The sequence below is a fragment of the Cervus canadensis genome, chromosome 3 (assembly GCF_019320065.1).
Source record: "Cervus canadensis isolate Bull #8, Minnesota chromosome 3, ASM1932006v1, whole genome shotgun sequence".
NCBI classification, from domain to species: Eukaryota; Metazoa; Chordata; class Mammalia; order Artiodactyla; family Cervidae; genus Cervus; species Cervus canadensis.
In genome coordinates this window covers 56,886,331-56,910,557 of record NC_057388.1, presented here as the reverse complement: position 1 = coordinate 56,910,557, position 24,227 = coordinate 56,886,331, and the positions used below count along the sequence as shown (strand labels likewise).

General features: G+C 40.8%; 1 protein-coding gene across 5 annotated transcripts in view; it reads right to left on the bottom strand.

Annotated features, from left to right (window-relative positions):
• The window catches only part of ELMO1 (engulfment and cell motility 1), a 559,777-nt gene that overhangs the window by 126,291 nt on the left and 409,259 nt on the right, over positions 1-24,227 (bottom strand). The window contains exon 1 of one of the 5 annotated variants that reach the window (XM_043463194.1): positions 11,924-12,506. The exons of the other annotated variants lie outside the window; for them this stretch is intronic. The gene's annotated coding sequence lies outside the window, so the exon portion shown is untranslated. Of the gene's footprint in view, positions 1-11,923; positions 12,507-24,227 lie in introns of those variants that run through there. 5 annotated transcript variants of the gene reach the window in all.

Here is a 24,227-nt window from a genome sequence, read left to right as displayed (position 1 = left end):
CACTGCTGGCTGACAGAAAGGCCAGTACAGAGGCTCACAAAGGGTATTTCTGATCTGAACGACTGAGCCCAGATGTCTAAGAAATCACTCTTTAGCACTGTTCTATTAGAGTCCCACACTTCCATCAGCTAGCCCTCGAGGTTGTTGGAGAATAGCTTGATTGAGGGGTGACATTTACACTTGGGGCTCAGTTTGCCCCACGAGAAGAAAACAAATTCCCCCCATCAATGGATGACCTTGAACTATGGAAAGCCCCATCCCTGATCCTGTCTTCTAGAGCACTGGTCTCCTAACTCTCTATTTTTAAACAATCTACATACTCTTTAACACATTTTTATATTGACTTAGGAAAATTTTTTATTGAAGTCGAAATAGTTGCAAAGAATATAATTTTCAGTGTATCACAGTGTTGATATTTAAAAAACAAAATGGTTGCATCACTTTTAAAAGTGTATCCTTGGATATGCATACAAGAGTGATTTGATACCCATAATTGCTCATTTAAACATACATGAATAAGTTCTCCTTTAATAACTGGAAATTTTACATCTTCATTTTTCTCATTTAATACAGGTCATCAAACTTTTAATATAAAAGGCCAAATATAATTTTAAGCCTTCCAGGCAGTCTCTGTCAAACCTAATCAACACTGCCATTGTAGCAGGAGGGCAGTCACAGACATAGACAAATGGCATGGCTGGCTTCCAACCAGATTTTATTTACAAGAATAGGCCATGGCTTGGATTTGGCCCATGAGTCACTTTTGCCAACCTCTGTCCTAGAACTCAAATTCTCATCCTGCTTCCCATTTTTCCCATTCTATCTTGATTCTACTCATAAACTGTTTTTTCATAATAGAATTTTATGCTTAAATATTAGCTGTTAATCATGATATTGTACTTCTCTGAAACAGAATATATGTGTGTGTGTGTGTGTGTGTACGTGTCAACTTGGAAGTCATATATATATATGTTTTATATATATATATGAAAGCCTTATATATATATATGTAACTTTTCAGTTGACTTGGAAGTCACATATATATATATGGCTTCCAAGTTGATATAGGAGGCTTGGGAGTCAGAGAGACCTGGATTTGAATATCATTCTTCTACTTACTTCCCTGGTGGCTCAGACAGTAAAGAATTTGCCTGCAATGCAGGACGGAGAAGGAAATGGCAACCCACTCCAGTGTTCTTGCCTGGAGAATCCCAGGGACGGCGGAGCCTGGTGGGCTGCCGTCTGTGGGGTTGCACAGAGTCAGACACGACTGATGCGACTTAGCAGCAGCAGCAGCAGCAATGCAGGAGACCCAGGTTGAGTGCCTGGGTCAGGAAGATCCCTGGAGAAGAAAATGGCAACCCACTCCAGGATGCGTGCCTGGAGACTTTCATGGACAGAGGAGCCTGGTGGGCTAGTCCAGGGAATCGAAAAGAGTAGGACACGACTGAGGGACTGACACTTTCACTGCCACTTACTAGATGGATCATAAGCTAACTCCTCTACTCCTCTGTCCCCTTACCTGTAAAGGGGGATATAATGTCTTTCAACATTGCTGTTAGCACCATACTGAAACTACGTTAGGAAAAAAGGATGGAGACAGAAGCACACTAAAGCCTCCCTGATTCTCGACTTCTATTCATCCTTTGAGTATACAGGGATGCACTTTTTGGTAAAAACTTGTATCCTGATAGACCATGGCATGTGGTTATTTAAAAATAATAGTTACACTAAAAATATTTTTTTAAAGTTTTGAGAAATTCCATTAAAAGGACCTAAGCTTATGTAAAGTGCCTAGCACAAAGAAGGCACAATTCATATGCCCACCAAAACAAATGTTTCTAACATTACTCTGGCCTTGAAGCAAGTGGCTGGGAGTGAGTTTATGAAGGACAAATTAAGCAGGGGTGGAAGAAAACGATAGCTCGCTACACACAGTTAGTGTGATTATTGCAGTTTCCTATAGTGCTCAGATATTGTGCTAAAAGATTTTCCTATCCACTGCTACTTATATCTCTGCCCAGGAGACATGGAGTTGCCACAGCTCTCGATCACCACAGCTGCATTATTTCTTCTTTGACAATTCTAACAGTTCAGACACCTCTGGTAAAGTGAAAAAAATCTGGTTCATCCAAATTTCACCTTGTAAGTTGTTTTGCAAAACTAAAAGAGTGCACAGCTCTTGAGTTTGCTCTTACAATTCAGATCTTCTGCGTTCATTTCTAACTCTGTGCCAGCAAGGCCATAAACGGAGACCAGGAGAAAAGAAGGCAGAAGGTAAGGACAGTTATTGGCCAATTTGTTTTCATCAATTTCTTTCAAGTTGTTTCCAAACAGCTCTTCCAAGGCCCCAATTTTTGAAAGTAGATATTTATTCTTTATGCAAATGGGCATGGAAATAAATGCATAAGTAAATGCATGAATGAATTAATGAATATATGAATAACTTGTCTGTCAGAAATTTTTGTTACCATAGCCTCTATATTTTAGGCAATTCCAATTTTGACACTAATGACTGCATTAAAAATAAACCTCTGTGCAGATTAATCCATAGATTGTCATAGATTATCTATGCTCACAGATAATACTAAAGCCTAGAACTCATACACAGTAGGCATTCAGCAAGTATTGATTGTTGAATAAATTGAGAGAGCAAGGAAATGTGGCCACGGTCCTTTGTTAACAGAGACATATTAGCAAGTTAATTAATTTCTCTGAGCCTGATTTTTTCTACTCGTCATAAGGTAACTGCATGGTGCTGCTCTCCGCTTCCCATCCATGGGACCACTGAGTCCAGATGCAGAGCCCTGGTAACTACCCCCAGTACCCCCAGGCTGTCACCAGATGAAATTTATTTGACATCCTGGGACTCAGGTTTCCTCAAGATCTAGGATGTTAAGGGAATACAATAAACAGATCACCAGATGTTACAAAGGAAGAAACCACACCTCCTCTCTTGACAGAATGTATAATTCAGGGGTATGAAGTTCATGGCTGGCGGTGGTAGAGGGTGGGCAGGGGAGGGGACGAAAGCTATCAAGAAGTGTCTGAGAAATTGCATATAGAAGAACTCAGAATATACATGCTTTCAAAGCTTTTTATTATGTTTTCAAGAAGAAGGACAGAATTGGTGTTGTATGGCTAAGGCTTGGCTATGCAAAAAGATTTATGGGCCATCTGCAGAGACCCAAGAACATCTTGACTTACAAATGTAAACGCCACCAATTATTTATGGCAGTTCACAGTATCCCTGAATGCCACAAGGCATCTGCCTAGAAGCACAATATCGTTTGATCTTGACTGGCTTCCAAAATCAGGAAAGTATATATCATCATTCTGGAGCTTCTGGTACTCTGCCTCCAGAAACATCTTCCCAATTATCCTTCCTCAGAAAAACAAGGCTGAGTCGTTAGGAGATATTAGATTTGAAATAATAATAGTAATACTTTATGTTGTAATTCACAAAGCACATGGAACATGTTAATTCTTAGACATTTCTATATGTCAGATTAGTATAGATAATATTTATATTTTATCTGTGAGGGAAGAAAATACTAATAATTGGAGAGGTAACATGGCAAGACCTAAATCTTAGTAGTGGCTAAGCTGGGACTTTTATCTTGGGCTTTGGTTCTAAGAGTTTCCCTGGTGGCTCAGTGGTAAAGAATCTGCCTGCCAATGCAGGAGATGCCAGTTTGATCCCTAGGTCAGAAAGATCCCCTGGAGAAGGAAGGGACAACCCACTCCAGTTTTCTTGCCTGAGAAATCCCATGAATTACAGTTGGCTTGTGGGCTACAGTCCATGTGGTCACAAAAGAGTTGGATACAACTTAGCGACTAAACAACAAACAACACTTAGAGCACTTCTAAGGGCAGTGCTCTCTTCTGGGTGGCCTCCAGCACTAGCAGAGCTGGGATAGCCTCTGTGGTTTAAGGAGAATGACCTGAGAGCAGACAGCAAGCTCCCTGGTTGTCCAAGTAGAGAATCTCCCATAGCCAAAGAGTTTTGAGCTAGACATTCTATGAGATATGAAAAATAAATGGCTTCCACCCAAGGAGTATAATCATACTGTTTTCTCCTTACGTAGTGCATTATAGCATACTAACCACTCACACAGACATCACTCTAATTTTCATTCAACAGCCCTGTGAGTTATGCATGTTTACTTCTATTTTAACAGATAAGGAAAACTAGGATTCATAAAGGTAAAATAATAATCTACATAGTGCTTGGAAAACTCAGTATGGACAGGGATGGTCCATAAGGTGGTCTTTGCAAAGCTTGTTGGGTCTAATTTGCAAAGGCATTTGAGCCTGGCTCATGGAATCAGTGAGGGCTTTTGCCCCTCAAACCCTAGCACTCTCTATAGCTGGAGGAGTGTGGCCCTGCTTCCACTCTTCGGGATACTAGAAAGAGTACCAATGGGCAGTACCAGCATAATACCCCCCAAACCCAAGTCTCAAATTAAAGCCTTTATGTTGAGGAGCCTGGGGGAGTACCAGTGTCGGTGACTTTCAGACACTTCCTGCTTTGAAACCACTCTTTGCAAATGATAAAGCTTTTGAAATGCAGATTTCACTTTACTGGCCTGTTAGACATGAGCAGGCTCTGCATCACCTGCTGGGACCTCTGGGCTGAGCTGGCTCTAGATAGAAATGATTTGTCCCAAGAGGTTCTGACTGAATGAAAGCCAATAGCTGATGGGTGCTTCATTCCAACCAGGCAATTGGATGTTAGAATTGCTCCAGATGCTATCTCAAATGTTCAGCTAGAAGAATTCCAACCAAGTCAGAATGAAATTTTATTTCATTATGCTTCCAGGTCTGGGAACGATGCCAGTGAACTGCTCTCCTTGACAGGTCCCTCATCACTTTGAGCTCAACGCAAGAGAGAAGTGAGCTCCCAAATTGCCAGGCTGCAGCCCTCCCTGTCAGATGGCAACACCTCCATGGAACAGCTGAGCAAGGGGCTGAGGCAAGAACTGTCATTCCCTTACCGCTGAAACCCTGCATACTGATGATAATTCCCTGTATGTTCCTTTCCAAAGTCTTACACAAGGCACTGAGCTGATGAAGCAACTTAGGAGAGGGATGAAAAATCAGTTTCAGCTTTAAGCCATTTCTGAGCCTTTGGCAGTGGCTGACTTAGCACTGTGTTAAGAAGGATTCTGAAGCTCTATCTGGGTACAATGGGAAAGACTACTATAATCAATGGAGCATGGGCCCTGCAGGACTGAATGTTTCCAACTTGACACATACATGACCTGGGAAGTCACCAAGTCTAAACTCCTTACCCATGTGAAGATGCTGAGGAGCATAAGGGTTAAGTGACTTGTAAAATTTAATTCTTAAAGTGGAGATGACAATACAAGACTACTGCTCTGTCCTCTATATGATACTTTTCTAGTCCTGACTTTCTAGACGAAATAAGCTAGTGAACTTCAAAATGCTGTGATAATGCAAAAGCAATTACTGTAATGATAATTTTACTTATGTAACATACAGCTAGTTCCCAGTGTCTCTGCAATTACTGAAATCCCACAGCACTTCTTTTCATTCATGATTGAGTGGGTTAGCTCTTGGCTTGGCCAAATATCAGCAGATTCACATACCAAGTCATCTTGCTCTCAAGAATCAACACTGCCTATGGTTTAATCTACTTGGTTTGACACTCTTGTCTCAGAACAAAAAGATTAAGTCATGTCATAGAAAGAAAGAAGTTGCAAAGGACCCACACAATTTCACCCAACAGACACTTGTTGAGTGCTTAAGTGCACAAGGCATTCTCCTTGACAGTTCTGTCCAACATGCTAGAAATGGGTCGAGTTGAACCAGAAGGCATCCCCATTTCTAGGGATGGTATTTAATCGTATGGAATTCTTTTCCCTTCTCAATTTTTTCTATTATTTCTAAAAGAACTCTTTATTAATGGAAGGTCTAAGAGCACCAAGCTTGGAGAGGGCTTTATCCTTCCACTGGCAGACTGGGCCGAAATTGTCAATGTCAGGATATCTTTAGGAGGCTGGAACTGGATGCTTCTAAGAAGACTTGTAGCATGATTTTGATCTAGTTATTGAAGAGGTTGATTCTGTTTTCATGATTGCTTTTATATTTATAAAAAGAAAACTTTAGGCAAGGATGCCACCTGATGTCAAAGGTAAAGATCTTAAGACCAAATTAACTGCAGGAACTATTCAGTCATTAATTTATGTGGTGTTGTTGCTCAGTCGCTAAGTCGTGTCTGACTCTTTTGTAACCCCATCAGGCTCCTCTGCCCAAGGGATTCTCCAGGCAAGAATACTGGAGTAGGTGGCCATTTCCTTCTCCAGGGGATCTTCCTGACCCAGGGATCAAACCCATGTCTCCTGCATTGGCAGACAGGTTCTTTACCACTGACCCACCAGGGGAAGTCCTCAATAACTTTTATAGGTAAATAAAATTTGTCGAATTGAATAAGATGACATCAGTTAAATCATCCCTTAGCCTCAATTATGCAAACAGAATTACCTGTTTGCAGCAAAGTTACCGTCTTATTCTGGTTTGCTTAGCTTATTATTTAAATGAAATTCATGTTCCCTGAGCATATTAAGTTGAAGGAAGTAGTTCCAAAGTGCAGTGAATCGCAAGGCCAAGATATCTGAGGACTGAAAAATACCATGGATGCTATGTTGACTTCCTGCAATGGGGAAAGACACACCTTTTAACTCCCCCATGCCAAACAGTGAAATGGAGCAACCAAGATTTAGCTATATGCTGGATTTGACACATACAATGGTTAAGGGCAAAAGGTAAACACATCTGTGAATACTAATGTATGGCTTTTCTCTTTGTTAGTGGGGCAAGCCTGCTTGGTACCTTATGGAGGTAAAAGAGATCAAGGTGCCATGGCCTGATGAGTAAGTGAGAAATGTAACTGACCTAGTTTATAAGGAGAATTCTCTGAGGGTTCAATACTACACTGTCCAGGGGAATAGCCATGAACCACACAAGGTCGTGGGAACCTTGAAGCATGCGGTTCATGAGACTATGCAGTTAAGGTGTTTTGTTGTTTGTTTTGCATTTTTTGTTTTTGAAATTTGAAATTTTATTTAATTTTAACTAATCTAAATTTTAAAATTGATACTTCAGTTATTGGAAAACTTGTAAGTATGTTTAGAACAACTTCTGTTCCTGAATCTACTTTTGTAACTGTAAATTTTGTGAAATCTAAATACAGATTTCCCGTGAAAATTCAGTCTCCAAATTGTGTTGTGCTGTAAGTGTAAAATATATGTCAGACTTCAAAGACTTAGCATGAAAACCTTGAACATAAATATTTTGTTAATAATTTTGTAGTTTCATATAGAAATGATAATATTTTGGACATATTGGGTTAAATAATATAATTTATTAAAATGAACAGATTTGGAGTTTGGGGTTTTTTTTCTTTTTACTTTTTTAATGTGACTACTAAAAAATTAAAATTACATAAATTGCATTGTATTCCCACTAGACAGTGCTAGTCTAGGAAGAGATCTGCCATATTGTCTCTGGAGGACATTGTTTATTGAATGGTTATTAAATGTGTCTTTTACACATATGAATTGTTGCTGTTGCTGTCGTGTCCAACTCTTTTGTGACCCCATGGACTGCAGCCCACCAGGCTCCTATGTCCATGCAATTTTCCAGGCAAGAATACTGGAGTGGGTTGCCATTTCCTTCTCCAGGGGATCTTCTCGACCTAGGGATCAAACCTGCATTTCCTGCATTGCAGGCAGATTCTTTACTGTCTGAGCCACCAGAGAAGCCCACACATATTAATAGCTGGTGTAATACTAGAAACTGCATAATATTAGGCATGAATAACAAATAACCCATGTTTTTAAAAGCTGCTATTAAGACCCCTACAGGTTCCTTTTCCATATAGCAATGTAAGCTCGCTTTTATGCTGTAGTCTTTCATTTCTTTATCTGCCAAACTGAAAATTTTGAGGTCAATAATTTTTCTTTTTCCTTCTAGGAACCCAACCTCTCCTTTCATTTTTCATTAGTAAGTCTTCAGTGGAGATTGCCAGTTTGCAAAACAGATAGAATGGAGATGCTCTGGTTAAAGTGGGAATTGAAGACTCACCCCTCTTCCACATTACCCAAGTCCTCTCAATGATGGCAACTCTGAGGTGCATATTTTGAAATCGATGTCACTTGATGATTTCCAGGCCTAATCTTGACCTTTCAGTTGCTTCGTCTTTGTATGTCCTCTGTCACTACCTGGAATCTTTCTTAGTGGGGGCCATCACTCCTGTTTGCCGAGTCTTCAGAAAGCATGGTAGCCCTGGTGATTCCCAGAGCCACTGCGGGTCATGCACACCCTGAAACTGGCTGCTCTGTTGTTCCTGGCCCTTAACGACCCTCACCATTGCTATGGCAACTGCAAACCATTCGTGGCAAATGCAAGCAAAGGGCAGCCATGGAAAGGGTGACCTCCCACCTCTCACATACGGCCCAGGAGGAGCTGGTCTCATATAGAAACTGACCCAGTTAATGCCAGTCAAATAAATACTGCAGAATAAGGTGGCACATCACACAGGAACGCAGTGTGGTGGGGGTGGGGGGGGGTTGAACAAATGCAGCATTTTGGTGACAGGTTTTTACGTAGTTCACATTTTTTTTTCTTAAATGGTATTATTAATAATTCACTCAACTACCCCACAGTGCCTTTCTAATTTGACTTTAATTATTGCAATGACTCTTTAATTCAACTCCCTGGGGTCTGACTCCACTAGTCAGACTAGATGGCCTAGGAGACCTCCTTCCACTACCCACTTGGGCTCTGTCCACCCATAAATTCAGCAGTGAGGTAAATCAATGTGTGTGAAAACACCAAGCACTTGTCAGTTTCTAGCTGGATAAACGGAAATAAGTTCTTTATAGTTTTGGTGACTCCATCTCCTCACTTAGGAAGTAAGGAATACAAGTAGTCCTGTTGGGCTGCTATAAAGATTCGATGAGCTATTACATCTACATAAAATATATTGAACAGTACCTGGCACACACTTAATGCTCAAGGCAGGTTAACTGCCCCTGTTGTAATTGATTTTATTCAAATTGCTGGGAGAACTGAGGAATCTTATCATCCCAACTCAGTGCTGAATTTCAGGCATTAGAGTCAATGTATTTATATTCACTCTGACTTATATTGGGAAACTCTGACAGTCACTTAAAAATCTAAGGGAATTCATTTTTTGGTCTTTATATTTATCTTTCTTTTTAAAAAATATTTATTTATATATTTGTCTATCCTGGGTCTTAGTTGCAGCATGCAAACTCTTATTTGCAACATGTGGGATCTAGTTCCCTGATCAGGGATTGAACCTAGGGCCCCTGCATTGGGAGTATGCAGTCTCAGCCATTGGACCATCAAGGAAGTCTCTACATTTACCCTTCTAATATGTTCCACATATACAAATTCCAAGAAGAGGTAGTGGGAAGAAGCCTTCTCTTCTAGGAGCAAACTAAACAGTTACAAACATGCAATTAATTCTGGTCCCTGAAAGAACATTTTCATTTCAAGTCCAATAATTCTAGCTTCACCAACCCTCTAAGCTCAGGAGTGAGAAAACCACCATGATCTATAATGATTTCCAAAACTTTTTAATTCAGATCTTAGGTGAGAACATCCAGGGCCTCATTCAGACACCGAAGTCATTGCTTAAGCCTGCAGTTAAGTGAGACAGGGCTGTAGCTGTACGTAGTGGACCCATTTGCAAAAAGGAGACCATGAACTTGAGAGAGCATAGTAAATTCTTGGCTAGTCATGCAGGGCAGAGATTTTACTTGACCCTGAAATGGGCTGTCCCCAAAATGTTATGTGATTCGGCATAAAGGTATTTTCTTAAGCCAGGGGAGAGATTCATAGCTTTCAAATTCTTAGACTTCCATGATAAAAAATAGGCTAATAACTATTCTTATTCTTTTCTTTTCTTTTTTTTTTTTTTTTACATTTTGACTGCTTCCATAAAAGGCTATTTTTTCTCTCATTTGTGCCAACAGGTGCCAGCACTTCACTCATATCAAATGACACTAGAGGGGGAGAGAAGAGATCAGAAGAGGATGGAGGGTCATTCTAATGAGGTGACTGTCACTTAATGCAGAGCCACTGGAAACCAGACTTCCTCCAAATTGTGTCTATACTGAGGTGTACGGGGAAGTGAGATGCAGCAGAGAGACGCTCACACTCGCCTCCGATCGGGTGGAATTCTCAGTCAGCACACCATCCTGAGCATCTTGGGATCACAGGACAGCCTACATTTCTAGAGAGGTTCAGCTAATACACAAGACACTGACCAGGTCCGGTCAGGTTTCCCCTGTGTTGGATGCAGTCACGCAGAGTTGGGAAACTCTGCATGTTCCCCAGAGAGTCAATCCCATCTCTTTACCAGTCACAAAAGTTGAAGATCTTTCCTAAACACCCAATCACCCTCACCCAGTTTTCGAGTCTTCTACAGGCAAAACCTTCTTAGTTCTTTTGTTTCTTTACCCATTCATCACTGAATGCATTTAGGACACAGCAAATTCCATTATAGAGCCATGTGGAGACCTACAACACTCTTCTGTCAACAGGACCTTGTTTTAAAGGACAAGCCAATAAGACTTCCCATATATGACTACTTTACGTGCATCTATTTATGAACCAGGTGATAATGCTTTTTTCTCTCTGTTATTTGAACCCAAGTGGACTGTAAATAGAAGACATCATGTGTGCTGTCAGTCTTCCTAGCACATAACGTGGGAAATCGCGTTAAAAAAAGTCACAGTAATGAAGCTTCAATATCAACAGAGATGCTCGGGAGAGGCTTTTAGGTAGAGCTGGAAGCCTCAAGTTCAGCCCCCACTCTCTGCACCCAAACCAAAGGCAATGCTTCTTCTCTCCACATTCGGAAGGACTGTAGTTTCCCTGGAATCCTACATCCTACATCTGAGGATAGTGCTTGAGTTCTGTTTCACCACATATATTTTTAAGTTTGCAGCTAGAAGGGTCCCTAAAGGCAAAGAGTTTCTCCTTTCACACGCCACCCCTCCATTGCCTGTTTACAGCACTGCTTTCTTATTCTTCCTTCTTCTATTCAACAAAATTGAAAATTTCATCACCAGTGTCAGAAAATTAAACCCCAGGGAGCAGAGCACTAGCTCAGAGCATCGGTTCCCTGGCAAAGAGCCAATCCTTGAATTCAACTTTGCAAACCTTCTCTGGTTTCAAAGGATGCAAAACAGTCATTTAGAAGCATGCTTCTTGACAGCCGGAATCTCTCCGGCTGCACTGACTCTTTCTGCAATTAATTTTTTAAAAAGAGAGAGAATATATTTCAATTTGGAGACTGATTTCATGAAAGAAGAAAGGGACACGACCTAGCTCAGTTGCATACTTCCCGAGCAAGAACAGCAGTGCACCCAGCAGAGATGCTTCTTTCTCTGGCTGAGGGTCTGAAGAAGTGTTTGACAGACCATCGTAATAACATCTATCTTCAAATGCAAACACCGGCAACACAATCAAGCAGCTCATGGCTCAGCTCCGTGTCTGCACCCTTCTCTCTCTTCCCAGCCATGCACAGGACTGACTCTCATAAATTGAGTTTTAAAAGCATCCTCTTTTGAAATGGATCTGTGCCCAGGAAGATAAAGCAAAACTACTCCTCACACTGATCCTAGCAAGACAAACCAACGTCCCAGTAAAACACACAGTCAACTACAAACCTGATCATATCCGAGCGATGCATGCAGTCTTTGGAATACGGAGGCTCACACAGCATGGGGACCCTAGCCTAGAGTGCTTATTCTTCCATGTGCTTGTTCCAATTCACCATTTTCTTGACAGACAATAAGACAAAGCTACATTTTAGCTCAGGCTAATACCAGCGGACAGATGTGTAAGACTGAGGTTTACTCACCAAGCCCCTGTAAGTCCATCTTTCCCCAACTACAGATACTGCTTCTAAGCTGCAGTTGCCACCAAATGATTTAAAGTCGACCTCCAGAAGAACAACGTGCTGGAATACTGGATGGTTCCTGAGTGAGCTTGTTCACAAAATAGATTTCCAGTTGAGCCATGTGAATGGAGACCCGCCGCACACCTTTGAATGGTATACACTTCAAGTCCAGAAAAATAAGCATGTAGCTTTGCTTATGTTTATGGAGCTGGAGCCCAGGGGTGCTCTGATTGGCAGAAGTCGCAGAAAGATCAGCCAATCAAAGGGAGCCTCCATTTCAGGGAAACTCCTGCTCATTTATTTAGCATCTTCAGAGATCATCGGCTTTTCGAGGAAGAGCTTTTCTCTTATAGCACCACAAGAGAAAACAATAACTTCATTTAATTTTAGTGCCCTATGCTCTTCTATCAATAAAGAGGTAGCTCCTCTTCTTGGTACTCCTCAGCACTCCCCCTTTTCTTGTAAAGAACTAAAAACAAAAGAAAAAGAGGAAGAAGAAAGAGCTAGTGGTGGGTTGGAGATAGTTCATATTCATCAGCCTCCACCTTGTTGGGAGAAAGGAGGGGGGAGCTCCCAGGCTCAATAATTACTGATTCTGTTGCCATGGAAACAGACTGGCTGCAGCGAGTTGGATTCGCGTAGAACATCTGCTGCCAGACCCACAATCTAACTGCAATCTCATCTCTCCCCCCTCCCTACTTTTATTTGATTGTGAGTTTGCTTTCTCCCTCCTTTTCTTCACATACAGTTTTTGTCCAGAAATGTCATGTAACAGCCTCACTCTGTACACAGTACCAGCACGCCAGGGGTGCTCACATACCCAGAAATGTGTTCATGCGAGAGTGCATCCCAGCAGGGCTCCCCCAGGAGGAGTCATCCTCTGATTCCTACTCAGGATGTAAACAAACACGCACAGCCCCTCCTGTGCCTCCACCTCTCATTAAAATTTACTGTAAGTCACCTATAGAATGAGTGGAGCATCTTTTAAAATACTTGTCATCTAACAGCGCTAAAAGCCCTCAAATAAAAGTTTTCAGTGGCATTTCTCGAGGGCACTGCGGTGTTCCTAGCAAACCTTTGGAATGAAGAGACTAAACCAGGTGCTTGTGGAAGAAAGCTTGCACAAAACACTTAGACTCAACTTCTTCTTTGCACTAGCACCTCACCAAGGTGCCCTGAACGCTGGGGCTCCTCCTGGGGGTTTCCTCAGCCGCTTTGCATCCCCTCTGACTCCCCCCTTTGCATGCTCCAAATTCTGATTCCATCCATGACTTTCGTCACTTTAGATATGCTGTTATATTTCTCTATAACAGCAGGGGCCGCCACTGAGCAATGAATGGCTGCTTGGTCTGGTCAAACCCAGGTGATCTTACACCTGGGTCTGCGGGAAGCCCTTGACCTGATGGAATTCTATAATTCTGGCTTAAGTTAGAGAGAAAGAAATTATTTTCTGTCCCATCATCATGAATCTTAGGGAGAATCTTTTCTTTCTTAACCGTCTCCACAAGCCTGGTGCCCTCAAACCATTAATGACACTGACCAGGCTTCCTAGAGGGCTAAAGTCTCTTGCTCTTGGAGCCAAGGTGAATTATTCATTACCACACAGACAGTGTCTAACAAGCAACAGTAGCCCTGGACCTCCTTTATTCCTTAACTACTCTTGGTCCAAACCATCTGTCTCCAAGTGCTTAGCTCTGGCCCAGTGGTCTTGATGTTATATTTGCTCTTTCAAGAATCTGAGTCCTGGATTCCCATTTTGTTTCTTTGTGCCACTGTGAGCTTGGGAAGGAATTCTCACCCAGGTTCTGCCTCTCAGGCACCCAGCAGTCTTTCTCAGTTCTGTCCAGACTACCTCAGCACTCTGGGGACATGTATATCTCAGATTTCCTCTACCACCTATCTGGAACCTTTCTAACCTCTCCTGTCTACCTTCATCTGCCATGGGGACACCTGAGCATTGCCCTCTCACCCTCCTGAGATTATCCAAATTGTTATTGTTTTTATGCAGAAACATGTCATTCCAACCAGGTCTTCTTCCCTGGTTGGAAATTTAATCGAAATTGAATCATTTGTTTAACAAATATTTAGTGAGTGTTTATGTGCCAAAAGTAATTGTGCTCATGACAAAACAAACTAGCATGTGTTGTGCCTTACAGCACAATGACCCTAGCAGAGAACACAAAAAATACTAGAATGTAACTTTCATATGGAGAATGAAGAAGAGCTGTGTGCTATGAGCACAAATAATAAAAAGACTGAATGTAGTGAGGTAAGGTAGAATTCTTCGGAGGAAGAAGTATCTGAGCTAAGATCTAAAGGAAGAGTAGAAGGTAATGAGTTGAAAGCAAGGGGGACAGTGTCTCAGACATTAGGAATAATACATGCAAAGGGCCTTCCTAGACACACTGCCTACGAGGGAGGGTGACGGCTCTGAAAACCTGAAACAAGCCAAATGTGACTGATCAGAGTGACAATGATTAAAAGGATGGTGTGAGATGAACCCAGACAGCAAGCAGAAGCCAGATCCGCAGGGTCTCAGAAATCATGTCGAGGAGTTGGTTTTTATCCTATCACAATGACAAGCCACTGAAATACTTCACTCAATGCCTCCCTGCCTCCATCCCCCAACACACCTATGTAACTCAATATATTCCCCAGTTAATCTCAACAACAAGTGAACAGTCTAATTGAAATAGCTGATTTCAAGGCATGCATAACATGTTGAACTGACCTAGCTAACATTTACGAGTTAATAGTCTGGGTAGCACTCCATCTGGATTAACCAATTTAAGTCTAACAACAACCCAGTGAAGTATCATTATGGCCCCTATTATACAGTGTGAGGAAGTGGAAGTTTAAGGAAGTTAAGTAACTTGACCAAGGTTACCAAGATAAAAAGCAGCAGAGCTGGGATGTGAACCCAAAGATTCCAGCTCTGGTTTCTTTAAGAGAGAGATCTACAGGGACCACCTGGATCAGAATCACCTGGAGCTCTCGGCCAAATGCGGATTCCTAGGATTCCACTGTATCCCTCCTAACTTACAATTTTAGGAGTGCAATCCAGGAATGTTTTCCCAAGCTCTCCAGGGGATTCTTATATACACCACAGTTTGAGAATCACTGCAAGAGGGGTTAAAATAAGGAGAAAAAAAGACTAATCCTAAATTAATCTTTAATGTATAAAATGGAGAATGGCATGTGTTTTTTTGTTTGTTTGTTTGTTTCTGAGAATGGGGGTGGGTCTCACTACTCCAAGCCAACCCAAAGAACCCTTTTACATCAGAACAAAATCACATTCCTTTGACTATCAATTTTTGAGTTGAGAGTAGGTACCATACATAGCACAGTTTGGGGCTCAGTAGTTCTGCTGGTGTTGAAGGGGTTCATCTTTCAGTGTCATATCTTTTTGCCTTTTCATACTGTTCATGGGGTTCTCAAGGCAAGAATGCTGAAGTGGTTTGCCATTCTCTTTGAGTCTCTTGGACAGCGAAGAGTTCAAACCAGTTAATCCTAAAGGAATCAGTCCTGAATATTCATTGGAAATACTGATGCTGAAACTGAAGCTCTAATACTTTGGCCACCTGATGTGAAAAACTGACTCATTGGAAAAGACCCTGATGCTGGGAAAGATTGAAGGCAGGAGGAGAAGGGGTTAACAGAGAATGAGATGGTTGGATGGCATCACCCACTCAATGGACATGAGTTTGAGCAAACTCTGGGAGATGGTGATGGACAGGGGAGCCTGGTGTGCTGCAGTCCATGGGGTCGTAAAGAGTCAGACACGACTGAGTGAACAACAGCAATACCTGCTGGTGAGCAGGTATCTGAAGAAAGAGCATGTAAGCTCCTGCAGACCAGATTCACCAGGTAGTTAGAGATGCTCTCAGACCTGCCAGCAAGAAGACAGGCAGAGCAGAGCACATATTACCCGAATGCTATGACAGTATTTTAGTTGCTAAGTCATGTCTGATTCTTTGTGATCCCATGGACTGTAGCCTGCCAGGCTCCTCTGTCCATGGAATTCTCCAGGCAAGAGTACTGGAGTGGGTTGCCATTTCCTTCTCCAGGGGATCTTCCTGACCCAGGGATCAAACCCATGTCTTCCGCATTGCAGGCAGATTCTTTTACCACATGAGCCACCTGGTGGCTCCGATGGTAAAATGCTAAGAACTGTCACAAATTTTCTTTGGGTAATTTTTTTCTAGAAAATTCATTTTTAAGACAAAATTTGCAAAGACAACAGAGAACACTTTTTGGCCTTCAGTCTGATCTACCCCCTCCTCTATGTAAAAGCTAGCAAACAGGCACTTTGGTTCACCTAGCTACTTTTGAAAAATAAGCAGCTTTATCTACATTTCCAGAGGGGTCACTTTATACAGAGTAGCTACAGAATCTTCAGAAAATCTTCCCAAGACTTTTCCCATGGAATGTTGTCTAGTAATTTTGTTACTGAGATTCCAGACTGGGTTAGTCAACTTGGCCATTATTGGGTATTCTTCCCTTTCTACGCTTTGTAATGAAAAGAGTATATACAAGCTTAAAGAGCTACTGATGTAGGTAAACTACTATACAGAGAATGGATAAACAAAAAGGTCCTGAATAGTACAAGGAACTATTTTCAATATCCTGTGATAAACCATAATTGAAAAGAATATGAAAAAGAATATGTATAACTGAATCATTTTGCAGTACAACAGAAATTAACACAACATTGTAAATCAACTATACTTCAATTTAAAAAGAGACAGGTGCTAATGAACCTCAAAAAAAGGGAAACCTAGATTTTACTGCCTTGATGTTTGAACTTCTGCTTGTCAAGTCCCCAAAACTGGTACAGAGCATACATTTGATGGACTTGTACTCTAGAGGCTCAAAATGTATTATTGGTAGCATATCATCAGCTATGAACACATTCATATTTATTATGTGCTGCCCACAGACAGAAGAAGGAAACCACAGCATCAAATGCCTGGAAAATTCTGGGAGAAATAATTCCACCTGGGCATCTGAATAAACTCAGAGAAAAATATCTTTCCATTTTATCCCCACATTACAGCCTGTACTCTGTTTCATTCCAGGTAGGCACTGCTGGTGCCATTTATCCTGTGTTTTCTAGGGGAAGATTCAAGCTAATTAAATTCTATTCCTTTCCATAAACATGATTTATCAAATGTATTATTACCAGATTTGATGTAAGTCGTATAACTTTGCAATACTTTAAAAATAAATACATAAATCAAAAAGGATTCTGTTAGGTGACAATATACTTTGGGATCATAAAATATAGAGCTTATGGTGGAGTGATTTCTAAATTTGCTATCTACATTTTCCTCAGTCTACCTATGGGTTTTAGCTAAAATGAACACCATTTATATTGGGCATTTAAAAGAGAGCTGAGGAAGATTCCATTTACTGAGTTATAAAGAAGTAACACTAATAGCAAATCCTATTTGCCAACTCCTGGTCCTAAACAGGTTACTTCCACAAGCCGGACATCAGTCTTGTTAGGATGCATGTTTCATTGCTGGCAATGAATGCGATGATAATGACCACCTTAATTCATGATATGGTTACACTGAGATCAAGAGGATAGACTCCCATAAGCAAGGCGTGTAGAGCAGATTCAACTACCCCACAAGCAGCCTAAGACACGTAACCCACGTTATGAGGCATTAATATGAAGTTTATGTCCCTGAACCTTGCTATTTTTGTGTTTCCCTTAGAAATGCTTAAAATATAAGCAAAATCTACAAACACTGAAATAAAAGTAGATCCACAAAATGCAAACCCATCCATAAACAGGTCTCTAATCCACGCACTTTTTCCCTCTTTCAGAGCAACTGACCCCTGACAGGTGGTGGCCATGATTTGCATTCATAAGGTTGGAGAGTCAAGGTCTAGAAGTCCTTGGGTGTGAAGGAGTTAACCAAATGAAATCATCTAACTGGAAAAGAACATGGGGAGCAGAAAGTTTTTTTTTTTTTTTAATTTGAAAGTGAAAGTTGCTCAGTTGTGTCCAACTCTTTGCGACCCCATGAACTATACAGTCCATGGAATTTGCCAGACCAGAATACAGAAGTGGGTAGCCTTTCTCTTCTCCAGGGGATCTTCCCAACCCAGGGATCAAACCCAGCTCTCCTGCATTGCAGGCAGATTCTTTACCAGCTGAGCCACCAGGGAAGGCCAAGAATACTGGAGTGGGTAGCCTATCCCTTCTCCAGTGGATCTTCTTGACCCAGGAATTGAGCTGGGGTCTCCTACACTGCAGGCGGATTCTTTACCAGCTGAGCCTGTAACGGGGGCAGAAAAGCAAGGCCTAACATCATGCAGCTCTTATAATTCTGTCTGTCTTTAAAGGAATAGTGGTGAATTCTGAAAGTGTATGGACTTGCCAGCTCAAATTTTTCAAATATACTATGAAAGTGCATTCCAGAATTGCAGGCTGATGAAAAATCATGCCAAAAGGGAAAATTAAAATGCCAAAATCCTCAGCTCAGCCTTGCCAAGCATGTCCACTGCCAATATGGTGGCAGAAAGCTGCTGGGCCAATGGTAGGATATACTCTAGATGATACAAAATGGGAAACAGCTTCTTCACCATTTGGAAAAAGGATGCTTCTGGGCTGTCATCACATTCTTCTTGATTTTCAGATCTAATGCATAAGTAAACCTCTCCCAATTCTGAGAAAACATAGAATTTCACAAGCAAATAATTCTATCTTTTGAGAATAAAATTAGCTTCTGATATTCAGTAAAAGGACCAATTTCATTTCAGTCAGCAGATATTAAATCTACTGTTTTATCAAATGGTTAACATTGGATGCCCTCATTCTCTCTGCTCTTTCTGCTCACAGATTCACAGATAAACTATGTGTCCTGGTCTCTATAACAGGGATTATAACAGGGATTACACTGCAACATAACATGGTAAACCTGGGATGAAGTGGAAAGTAGGAGGGTTTGCTGAGCAAGAGGGAAACCAAGAAGATTAAAAAGATAAGTAGCGCAAGGAGGGAGGAAGAGGAAGGCATACAGACTTATCAGTTTCTGGGATGTCAGGTTCTAAGATGTAGAAGGGGATGCTGCAAAGCAAAAGGAGGTTAAGGGCTTGAAATAAGGTCCAAGAGGTCTTACAGAACCACATAAGAAACCACAAGGGGAGGACACCCACAGGACCAGAGGGATTCAACATATGAAATTCTACTCTGAGCCCTATTTAAACTCAATTATTTTGCCTTTGTCCCTTAATAAAGACTGTGTCAGAAGCCAGACACATTTCAACGATGCACCCACCATTTCAATATCAAAACAACCCAGCAACTCTCTAGGAAAACCAACTCCGAGTGTTGTGACCACTCATGGCAAACTGGCATCACCACTATAAGGACAGACTCGTTCTGAAACTCAGCCCTTCAATATTATCAGCTTGTAAGAGCCAGATTGCTTGCAAACTGTTCTCTATTCTACTTCCAATTAAAGAAAGCTATGAAATGTGAACCATGACCCCTAGGCAAATGATATTAACAGGTTATTCCCAACTCTCAGGAAGAATGAGCTTTGCAACCTAATTTGTGCAGCAATTAAATTCAGTCCAAAGTATAATTTTGTTTTATTGCTCAGTACTTGCCTTCATTTTTTTAAGTCAGTAATTGCAGGAAGGAGTTAATTTGATAATATAAATAAAAATTGGCCCCAAAGGGCAATAACCAATCCATTTAAATGTAAAAATGCTCTCCCTCCAAGTTATTCCACAGCAAATATGAAACATGATTTCCAAAATGCATTGCCTGTAATACTCTTAATGCAGTGACAAGCAAAAGAATTGTGAAGCCGATATTTCAAATAATGACATATGTTCAACTATGAATAAGTGCTCTTGTTTACATTTGGGGGGAATCTATTGTGTGTCAGACATCTTAGTTTTTCTGTTCACATGCAAAAAACAAATCTTTCACCAAAAAACTCCTGTTTGTAATTAAGGAATCAGGCCTCCATTCATTCAACTAATATTTAGGAAGTATTATAATGTGCTTTCACACATTTCTTTAAGGTTTTTTTTTTTTTTTTTTTCAAGTCTTGGGTACTGAAGAATACAGCTTTAATATCTTAAAAACAACAGCGCTCCATTCATTACGTTTTCTCTTCATGTATTCATTCTATTTCATGTTTTTCCCCCGCCAATTCTGTTCTGCTTACCTGATGTCTATTCATACATTAAAACGCTCCCAATAGAGTGCCTCTCCTATATAATTCCTCCTTTGAATTACTTCCATACAATGTATATAGGTTTTTGCTATTGCATATGTCATACTATTTTGTAATTATCTCTTTCCAGGGCTGTGACCAATGCTGTGAACTCTCTTAGAGTCTGATTTATTCACACAACACTAGGAACACTGTCTCTACATGTCTCTGATACCTTAGCCAAAAATATAAAATCTTTTTGCAAACCTTTACACTTAGGGAAGTGATAAAATCCTTCTGAGTACTTCTCTGTTATTCTACCCAACCTCAAGGATAAAGTTATGAGATGAGGATATCTTTGAAAACATCTCAGTGACTCATCTCATGTTTTCTCCCTTTCCTTTCTCCTCCTACTCCTGCATCCCGAGGGGCCTCAGAGAGATGGAAAAGAAGTCAGATACCTCCCCTCCAGGAACCCATTTTACAAGCAGCCCTGGTGCTGGGACCCTCTCTCTGTGATCTCGCTCACTTTTTCAAGGATATCACATCTGCTTAGAACTTTTTTTGCAGTTAACGGGTCTTCCTCGAATGGAGCCTCAGAGGGTTTTGATCTTAGGACCAATCAACTTCAGGCTGAAGATGCAGGGCACAGGCTCAGCCAGCACAGATGGCTCAAATCTATGCTTTATTTTAAGGAAGAATAAACAAACTTAGCCTGAATTGATAATATGGGCTGTTGTGGTCAGAGAATTCCCCCTAGACGAGCACCACTTAGCAGATCACAACTGGAGCTTGATGACAGTACTGTATTCTCATACTTTAAAGTTGTTTTTAAAAATATGACTGTAAGAACATTCATGCTCAGTAGAGAATATGCTTAACATTATAAACTTAGTAAAACAGAAAAAATTACTATTAACCACACCATGAAGAAGAAACCATTGTTAAAATCATTCAAATTTCATGTTGAAAACTTCTTAGTTTACATTTTTACTTGGTTAAGATATAGTGTTGCATCCTGCTCCCCCACCACATTTAACATAATATTTTAAAATGTTTTCACACATATCATTTTTAAATGACTAAAAAAATTTGACACATAAATAAATGTGGCCATAAATTAATTTATCATGTTCTCATTGCTGAATTATTGAGTTAATTTCCATTTTCTTGCTGTTGTAAATAACAATGAAATGAACATCTATATGTTTTCATTTTTCCCTGGAATGTCCATGATTCTAAACACCTGTATTGTAATGCATGACTTTATAAATTAGTTTATCAATTACTGGTGGATTTCCCAATAGGAAATTTGTCCCAACTTGTTTCTTAAAATTCTGCTGAAATGTCAAGATTTATGCCAGCAAAACAGTAGCAAGCAGCCCTCTAATGTCATTGTGGATGCCAATTCCTTCTTTCCTTTTTGCAGAGGGAGCTCCAGGTTTTCCAACTGATATAAACAAGGGAGGAGAGGAAAGGAGGTAATCAGCCTCACAAACAACCAGGGGCTAGGTCTCCCAGGCTCTGCCACAGCCTGTGTTTGTAGCATCTCATGCCCTGGTCTCTGAAGAGGAGCACACACCAGCACAAAACAATCAACTGGCTTTTGTCAGGTCCTAAATACCATCAAAACCAAATGCAAAGGTGTTTTTAAGGTGCACACACACACACATACACATATCTTCTTTTCTTTCTCTCCTAGAAGTGCCTTAATTTTCTTCCCGGTCCAAAGAGGAATCATCACTCTGTAGTATCTTCCTTCTGCTCATCTTAGCTACACAATAATACCCTTCACTTAAGACTGACTTTATGCCATAATTGGCCAAGTTTGTTCTAGGGTGTGCTTTCTAGCTTATTAAAAGAGAAAAACATTATCAGTTTCTTTTTTCCCATTTGTGGCTGGATAAAAAATTCAATCCATTTAATTCCCTGGTGGCTCAGATGGTAAAGAATCTGCCTGCAATGCGGGAGACTTGGGTTCAATCCCTGGGTCAGGAAGATCCCCTGGAGAAGGAATAGGCTACCCACTCCAGTATTCTTGCCTGGAGAATTCCACGGACAGAGGAGCCTGGTGGGTCACAGTCCATGGGGTTGCAAAGAGTCAGACACAACTGGGTGACTAACAGTTTCAATTTCATCTCAATATTTGTTGAGTACCTGTATAATTTTTCGGTAGGCACCTTGGGATAGAAAGGCAATACAGAATTTTTCCTTATTCTCTGGAGTAGAGTCAAGGAGAAAGTACATGTGACTAACTATAAACTAAGACAATGGTTTTCATGGATCTTTTTAGGGTTCTACTGTATTGCCGTAGGCAGGCATGAGGTGGGACAAAAAGTGGTTAGGGACCTGCTTGAAGCAAGATAATTGGCTAAAAGAAGTTTTCAAACTCAATGTATGGCCAAGCATGTGAAGTGCTACAAGAAAGGGAAAAAGAAAGTGCACCTAAAAGAAAAAAATTAATTCTACCTCCTTGGAAGGACTCTGCAGAACTCGGGCTGAGTCTTGAAGGATGGGCAGACTTTCAATAGAAAGAGTGATGGGTCTTCCTTGTTGAGGGAACATGGGTAGAGACCTGGACATTCAAGGCACACTGGAGGAGCCATCAATATGATGAATTTCAGGTTAGTAGGGGGTGAGTTGCAGGGTGCAATAGGCACCCTATTTCATTTGGAAAACTGGCTTAGAATAAAATATTTTGTCATCATGCTGCAAGAAGAGGAAACCAAACATTTTTGAGTGTGAATGTGTTATTAGAAGAACTGTGTTCTAAAAAGGTATTTCTGGCAGCTAGGGAAAGAGAACTTATAGGTGGGCCGAGTCCAGATTCAGGGAGAGCATTAAAAGACAAACACAGGCTCCACAAGAGTTAATGGTGGCAGGAAGCAGGTTAAAAGTGGTAAAAGCCAGATGACCCTTTCTCATACACTCCTGGACCCACAGGATCTGGGGACTGGGTAGGAGAAGAGGTGAGGAAAGCCAGGGACCACTGTAAGGTTCCAAGACTAAGAGATGAGGAGCCACTCCTAGAGTTGATGGATGATTGAAGATGAGAGACTGTGGGACAAGAAAAAGGCCTAGGGGAATGCCTAACCTTAAGGGTTGAGCGGTTGTTGCAGTGCTTTGTGAGTCAAGGAATGGAGATGATTCCAGAATCACCTAGGAAGCTCTAGGGTCATGGAACAGGATTAACATATGGAACAGGCCATCAGACTTGACACTTGGGGTGACTGCTGACCTAAATAAAGCAACTTCAGTAGGTGGACTTGGGTGAGTGTCAAACCTCAGCAAGTGGAAGAGGTGGGCAAGGCGATGGAGATCTCTCCTGGGAAATTTGGCAGAGAGGGAAAAAAAGAGCCTGTAAAGAACCTGAAAGAGGAATCTTGAAGGAAAGGAAAGATTTTTAGGTGAAGAGAAGAAACTGAAGAGGGAGGAGGAGAGAGAATGTCAGTAAGTATAAAGGAGAGAGGGATAAAAGATTTATTTTTATACATTTTTTGATGTCTTTTTTTCATCAGAGCGGAGATTCTTAACAATGTGACTTCTTTCGAGTCTTAAATTAGAACTCAACAATTCTTTTCAATCTCCACTTGCCTCTAAGAAATCCTGTCTTCTATGGCTAAAGAGGTTTTCAAGTATTCAAAAATGTGTATTAGTACATTTTAGAGAGTCATATTTCTCTTCTCAAGATGTTATATTTTTAGCTGCCTTAAAAATTTTTTGTTTGCCTAAAATATCACTTGTAACTGGAACAATGATAATTATTTTACTTCATTTAATATATATAGTGTATCATATATATACCTTGTGCATATGTTCATATCCAAAGCCACAGTAAGATAGTTTTTAAGAAGAAAGTGACTAACAGGGTCATGTACTCCACAGAAGGCAAATACAAGAGAGATTTTAAAATGTCCATCAGAGGTAATTCTTGACTTTGTCAAAACTGGAGGCTTTTGTGGCTAAAGAGGTTTTAAGTATTGACAATATAATTTAGTGTATTTTAGAGTCCTACTTCTCTCCTTTTGCTGAATATATTTTTAGTGAGGGCAGAAGACAAGTTGCAGTGGATTAATGAATTA